Raw genomic sequence first — 7,268 nt, 5'->3', positions numbered from 1 at the left:
ATAGCTCAGGCAACAGCAACCGCTTTTAAAAAAACCCCATCCTAACGTCCTGCATGCTGCTAGCACCTATGGGCAACCTCTTGTTTATGACAGCTAAATCTTGCCCACGCTGAGATTCAGGAGGTAAAATTTTAGCCGTGGAGTTCTACCTTGGGTGAAGGAGAGTTCCACCTTGGGTGAGAAGGAGAGTTCCTGCGGTCAGCCGGAGATTTGACATCAAAAACTCCAGGGGACTGACAAGAAAGCATAAGGCTAATGGGGACTGAGTTCAATTGCCTCCACGTATTACAGCGATAGAGCACCCAAACACATGTTTCAACAGACAGGTACGCTCTTTGCAGCAGCACTACGCAGAAATACAGGGTTCTGGTAAACACTCATTTCACTGGAAATGACATTCAAAATCATTCTTTCCACGCTGCGAGAATTGCGTGCGCGTACCACTCTCTGCAAAGCTCTCTCTGGCCATTTTGGAAGCACCGCTACGTAACACGATCACACACGGAGATGCTCCTGAAAATTAGATGCCTGTACAACCCGAATAATACATAAGCCACAGCGGACAAAAGGCAGCACCGAGCAGGCCGTTGTTCTCAGCTTCCTCATATTTCAGGCCACCCGCCCGCCCAAACTGGAAAAAGCAGGTGCTGTGGCAGAGCTCCCCAAGCAGCGTTTCATACAGCAAAGCTCGCCCCGCAAGACGGCCGCGCCGTGAGAGGTCCAGCGGCAGCGCAAGGTCCCGTCCCACTGAGGTCACCTGGGAAGGTCCTTTGAGAAGCTGCAATCCTCCACGGCGCGCGAGGGAAAAGCCCAGCCCTAAGACGGAAGCTGCCAATGCTCCTTCCAGTTTATAGACGGGAAATATTTTAGGGAGAATTACAGGAGAATTACAGCCCAGATACGGGGAGAGGGGAGGAAGAAGAGGCAACAGAGCAAAGGAAGGTAATGTTTAAGGAGAAGCGATCGGCTTGCATGCAAAGCTGCAAGGAAAACTCCTGCAAGCAGCCGCTGTTATGCGAGGCCAAGATGAGCATTCCAAGTTTGCAGTTAAGGGATTGAATTTAGAAAATCTTCCTTCCCCCACTAACCCAAGTTCACCTCTCAGAATTTCTCTTCCTCTGACATTTATATTTAAATACTGAAAAATATCATTAAAAAAAAGTCACTGCATTGTACAATTTAAGGTCATTAATTTATTTTTACCCTAGACACTTCAGAAACACTGTTTGCTCAGGCAAATGCCATTTTCAGTAACATCCATTATAGTCCCTCTCTGCTCTACACACATCACACACCACTAAACATTAATTGATTCCCTCCACACCCTCAAAGATAAACTTCAGGTGTTCCACAATACAATTTTTCAGGTTACTAATCTTTTCAAATTCCTCCCAGTCTCCACTTTAAGCAATTTTCAGATACATACGTGCACTTTATACATGCACAGAAGTCTGGATTCAACCACTAAAAAGTCTAAACTCTGCCAAAAACCTTCCTCTTGTTAAGGCTACAGGTGTTTGCGATGCCTGCTACCCAACCTGTGGGAGAGCTGCCCAAATACGCTAGACAGTCACCTACTTCGTACATCAGCTTCCCCGTGTCGGCGGTAGGATTTTAGTTGTCTTGCTTGACTTGCCAACATTTCGTAAGCTGCTCCTTAGAGCTTCCTTCCAGCAGAGACTATAGGACTGTCATAAAACTTGACCTGGTGCCTATTTTTCTGGCGAGGTCTTACGATCCCAGGTCCAAACATGCAAAACCCATTACCAGCATAATCCTTGTACCTAAGGATGAATCCTTGTACATGAAATAAACCGGCGTGAAGTTTGCACATGGCAGAAATAACAACTCCAGCCTAAATAAAAGTATTAACTCCAGCCTTGTGCTCTACCCATGTACCCTGCCAAAGCTCCTAGATTACTGGATCACACAAGTAACAGTATCAACACGCGACGTCACTCGTTACCTTTCACAAATTCTGCGAACGTTATTTTTCCCAGGAAACAGTCCCTAGTTTTAACTGTCAATAAGCTCAGTCCTTTATCTGTATTCTTCAAAATCCAGGAAGTTTTTCAAATCACTGAAGAGCTAAAGATCTGTACACCCCTGTGTGAAAATACTCGAACGTGTATTTCCATTTTTTAAAAGCTGCATAGCCCATTTCATAACTCATGCATCAACTGATCTTGAAACGTTCATTCCAAATTACAGACTGACCTTCACATTCCATTTTCTCTAGCGTAAAATGGAAACTTTCCATCTTTTCAACCTCCACTTTCCTGAATATTTGCCGGTGTATGCACAAGGCCAGTAAAATCTTCAGACGACCCTTGCAGAGCACTTTACAACGCATTCAAAGGCCACAACAAGCTGATACATCGTGGTTCGGCCTGTTTCTTCCTCTCCATAATGGAAGGGAAAAACTTCTCTCCTTCTCCCTCTCTCCTCTCCAGGATAAGGTTGATAGCTTTACAAGACACTTTTTAAGTTGGCGTGGCATAAAGGCTTTACTTGACTATTTTATAAAGGGCTACAAAGCATTGAAAACTGGAAATGCAATGTGGGGGAGCCGAGATGTCACATTAGTCTTCCAACTTTGGGGACGCTATTGTAAATTCTGCCCTAAAGACACGAGTAACAATGCATTTTTCCTCTTTTTTTTTTTTTTCAAATTAATAAATCCACTGTGGAACTCAGTACAACTGACACTTCTCACCTGAGAGAGATCCTGCGCCGAAACGCTAAGGTGACCGCGCTCACGGCTACACGGCAGCCGTAGGGAACTTGCACAGCAGCTCTGTGAATTCACAGATTTAATTAAGCACACAAACCATATTCCATCAGCCCTACTTTCACAAGTGCCCAGTGACTCAAAAGAAAGTTAATCATCATTTACTCTCGAGGGACGTGCCTTAAAGTCTATTTAGGAAGCTACCTTTAGCCTAGCGTGCGGCTTGCCGGTATAACCAGCAACACTTCACGTAAAGAGGATCGTAACGGGGCTGGCCAAGTGTCCATCTAGGCGAGCACTTTGTGATGGATACCATACACCAGTTTTTTGGCTCTTCTCCTAAGCATCCGCAGGACAATACACGGCAATACTTCCCCTCGTATGTATAGCAACATACAGCAATGCTTCTAGGCATTTGGGCAGCGCTTTAGCCAGGCCTCGGCTGGCCCTGTATAGAAGAGCGTTCCTTATTTTAAGTGCCGCCGCCGGGCTCTGGCAGCGTCGTGGTGGGAGAGAAGAGGGAGCTGGGGACTGGAACAACCTTAGCCTGCAGACCTTCCTCTGCAGGACTGATCTCTCAGGGTTCTGTTGGTTTTCCAGGCTGCGTAAAGCTCGTGTCTTTTCCCTGAGTTTAGTCACAACATCTGCAGAAACTCATCAAAAGTCACGTAACAGGAATTTAGAAGGTATTTTTCCAGGGCTAACCATTTAAGGGTTTTCTTAAAAAGAAATCGGATTTATACACTACAGTCAAGTAGCAGCTGAATTCTAGAATATCCGTTCTACAGGATGCTCAGCTATCTACAATTTACCTCCCTCACCATTTCATTAAGACGACAACTATACATCACAGTACTGCCACATCACTTTTTTAAAAATATAATTATTATTTTAGAAAAACGCCCCGGCTCCTTCCAAGAAACATGGCAAACGCTTCAGCACGCAGTTAAGAAAGGACCCAGTTGCCATCAAATCTCCCGTCCTGTGCGCAGGCCGAAACTATAAATTTCCAGCAGACGTCAGGACTAAAGGTAGGGCAGACTGTTTAGTTGCTCAACTAACCAAAATAAACATAATTGGAAATTTTTCACTGGGAAGCAGCAGATAATCGATAGAATACTAAATTGTCACTTCTGCAACCGTTGTTTGAACACAGATGGGATGTTAAATGAGCATGGTAACCTCAAAATGATTCCTAATTTATGTGAAGATTATAAAATGCTGGATTTGTAATTACTGTTTTCCTTGATGCACACATGCAACTCAAATTAGCACTTAATAGAAGTTATATGTACACATGAAGAAAAAAAACCCACAACATACTCCCATTATAGCTCTTTCCCCTCAAAAATTAATGACTTCTTTGTCAGTAAACATTTATGGAGTGCTCCTGCACTGTATCATTACAAGATTTAAAGATATAGCAAATGAACCTTTAGAAACCACAGCTGGAAGTTCATCCAGTCGTACTTGAAAAAACCCAGCCTGCTCCAGGATCTCACGTTCATTCATTCCAGACGTACAGCGCGCTTTGCGAGACCACGCAGAGCTCAGTGACTATTGCTTGGAGACAGAGTGACAGCAGGACCAGTGGCTATTGTAGCTCAGATCAACGTGGTGCCAGTGCATCAGAAGAGCTATCAAAATTACATGTAAATAAAAAAAAAACCATTTCCTGCTTTCTCATTTGATAATGAGAAACGAGTTACAGCTGCACAGAAAAGAAACCCAGTCAGTAATTAGACACAGTGTCATGTCAAGGGCTCAAGCAAATTCTTAACACACATCTATTGTTCACAAGTTAAGAGTTTACATTTTATAAAAAGACAGTATTTTAAAGAAACAGTCAAGCTTTTAACAAGAATTTTCATTCTCATCAGCGTGATGCATCTAACATGAGTGCTCTTCACAGGTTTTTGCAGCTCCATCCACTGAAAACCGAGGGGATGTGAAAGCGGGGTGGGAACAGAATTCAGGTGCGTTATATGAACTTACCTTCCTGATCCATCATCTGGCCTTTGGTTGCCTTACGCCAACCCACAGCCCCGTAAGTTGTTACCAGCTTCGCTGGCGTTACCGAGCACTGCAAACAATTGCTTCTCCTCAAAAGGCCAATTCAAAGCTTCCCCTTCCGCGTGGAAGAGCCACGCTCCCATAGCCGTTATTAAAATCACTGCTAGTCGCGTTCCGTACCAGTGACTGTTTCCTCTGGACATTGCTGCAAAGCTGCAAGAGCCATTTTGACAGGACACCCGTTTCTATTCACAAAGATAAATCCTTTATTTAGTAATAATTATCTATACACAGATGAACAACAGGACTCGGGGTAAGAAGTCTTCCAGCAGAATGTTTACACAATATGATCTTAAAACTAGCTTTTTTTTGTTCTTGAACATCTATCATCATACTGTACAATGTAAATTTTACATTTGCATTCTGAAAAGAATTTGAAAATAATTTAAGCCCTCAATGTTAAGAGATGTAGGTAACTACTAATCCATGTAACAGAACTGCTGAGAGTAAACTGAGGGATCATCTGCAAGTAGCAAATTATGAATTTCCATTTGTAAAAAGCAAAACAACCTCCCCACCAACCACTAGTTCAGTTTGCTAACTTGGAGGTTAGAATAGCCAAGATTTTGTGTGTTGTGTCTTCATATCCTGTGCCTAATAAGTTTTTACGTGGGAATTAAAATTAAATTCTGTAACTTCATAGTTAATAGATGACTATACACTGCAAGAAGCAGCCCCTTTTTAACGTCCATTTTTCACAAACACGTTTCCTTTAAAAACAGAGAATGAAAGGGGGAAAAAAAATTAAATGGCTTTTTCCACTCTAAAATTGCAGACAAAGACTTTATAATGATAGTAGATGACTTGAATTTTGAAAAACAAACAGCTAAAAGTCCAGAATCTGAAAAGCTGCTGTTTAAAAAAAGTGATGTTCCAGATTACAGAAGAGCAGAATTACCAAGATTCACAGAGGCTGTGAAAGAGCTCCAGAAGAAATCTGTTTTCTGTAAGAAACTGTAAGGCTTTTTAAGGAGATGCCATATATACTGTCTTAAGAGTCAGCACGCTACACGGAGAATCTCTCCAAAGCTGTGACCCTCCCATTCAGCGTTTTAAACGTCTGCTTCAAACGGTGACACTCTGGGGTCATAGTATATGCATAAAAATTAAAAATAAAATAAAACCAAAAAGAAGGAGAGCACAAGTTTGACTTTCCAGCAGCCAAGAGAATCAATCATCAAGTATTGCTACTGCTTCTCCGAGACGCCTGCTCACAAGCAAAACGTAACACTCGGCAGTTTGTTCTTGCATCTCTTTGACAGATTTGCGTGAGGCCGCGGCGGCAGAGGATCCTGCTCAGTTACAACTCTGCACCTACGCAATGACTTTTTCTGCTTTTATAGGAAGTTCTTCCCATTTAACTTGGGAAAGTAATGGGGGGAGAAAAACCTTTTTGCTCTCATTAGTAGAGATGCCTTTTTTTTTTTTTTCCTCCTCCTTTTCTCCATTTCTTGTGTGGAGCAGCTAAATTTACAACGGGCAAGTATATTTTTGTAACCCGTGTCTAAGAAGCAGATAGCCAAGCATGGAGAGCACTCACTCAAATAAAGCCACAAACAAGTCAGGAATGGTTATCTACCAACTCCATGACACAGCAAGTTTTCAGTCATCTCCAGAAACTCACTGCAATTCTTTAAAACAAATATTCTACAGTATGACTGGCCTCCTTTTTTGGGCAACGCCTTTGTTAAGAGTTCCCGTCATTCAGTTTGCTCGAAGTCAAAGCTGCAGCACATGGATTGGCATAAAAAATGATGGCAGAGATAGGTAATGACCTTACAGCTATATCAAACCCTTTACAGATTTAAACGAACATTGATCATTTCTGGTATTTACCAGCTGAAAACGGTCCTCGTTCCAAACCTATAATGCCCAAGACTCATAGAGTACTTGCAAAGTCCATCTCCAGTGATAAAATGCATCAACTTTGTATAGTCACTCGTTCATCTGAAAACTTCCCTTCACAAACACAATCAAATTTGGCATTAAAATGGCTTTTGGTTTCAGATATTTAAAAGATAACACTAGCTTCCGTGCTCTCGAGACAATTACCGGGATGGCTAAGCCCTGCAATACAGAAAACTGTTCCTTGAGAACAAACTTTTCCTCCACCTTTCAGACCAGTGACATTTCTAATACTTGTGCTAAAAGAAAAAAAAAAAATCTTCAGGATTGAAATATGACTATTTACAGCCTTTGCACATTTTCTGCTGCATGCAACAGCAGACAAATGATTTAATTCCAAAAACTAGCTCTTGGCAGGTGGGGAGGGACGACACATTGTTTGGTTTTTTTATTAGCCACGATACAGGAAAGGGAGATGCCTCATAAAAAGACTTTTTAATAAACCTTTGCTAACTGTTTCTGGCAGCTCAGAGATAACTGCACCTTTATAGTCAACCCTACTGCTGTCAGAGACTAAAAAAGGAGACAATTAGTGAAAATAAAAGGAAGATTGTAAGCT

This window comes from Mycteria americana, chromosome 10, assembly GCF_035582795.1.
Source record: "Mycteria americana isolate JAX WOST 10 ecotype Jacksonville Zoo and Gardens chromosome 10, USCA_MyAme_1.0, whole genome shotgun sequence".
NCBI classification, from domain to species: Eukaryota; Metazoa; Chordata; class Aves; order Ciconiiformes; family Ciconiidae; genus Mycteria; species Mycteria americana.
Note: the sequence above shows the minus strand (reverse complement) of the source record.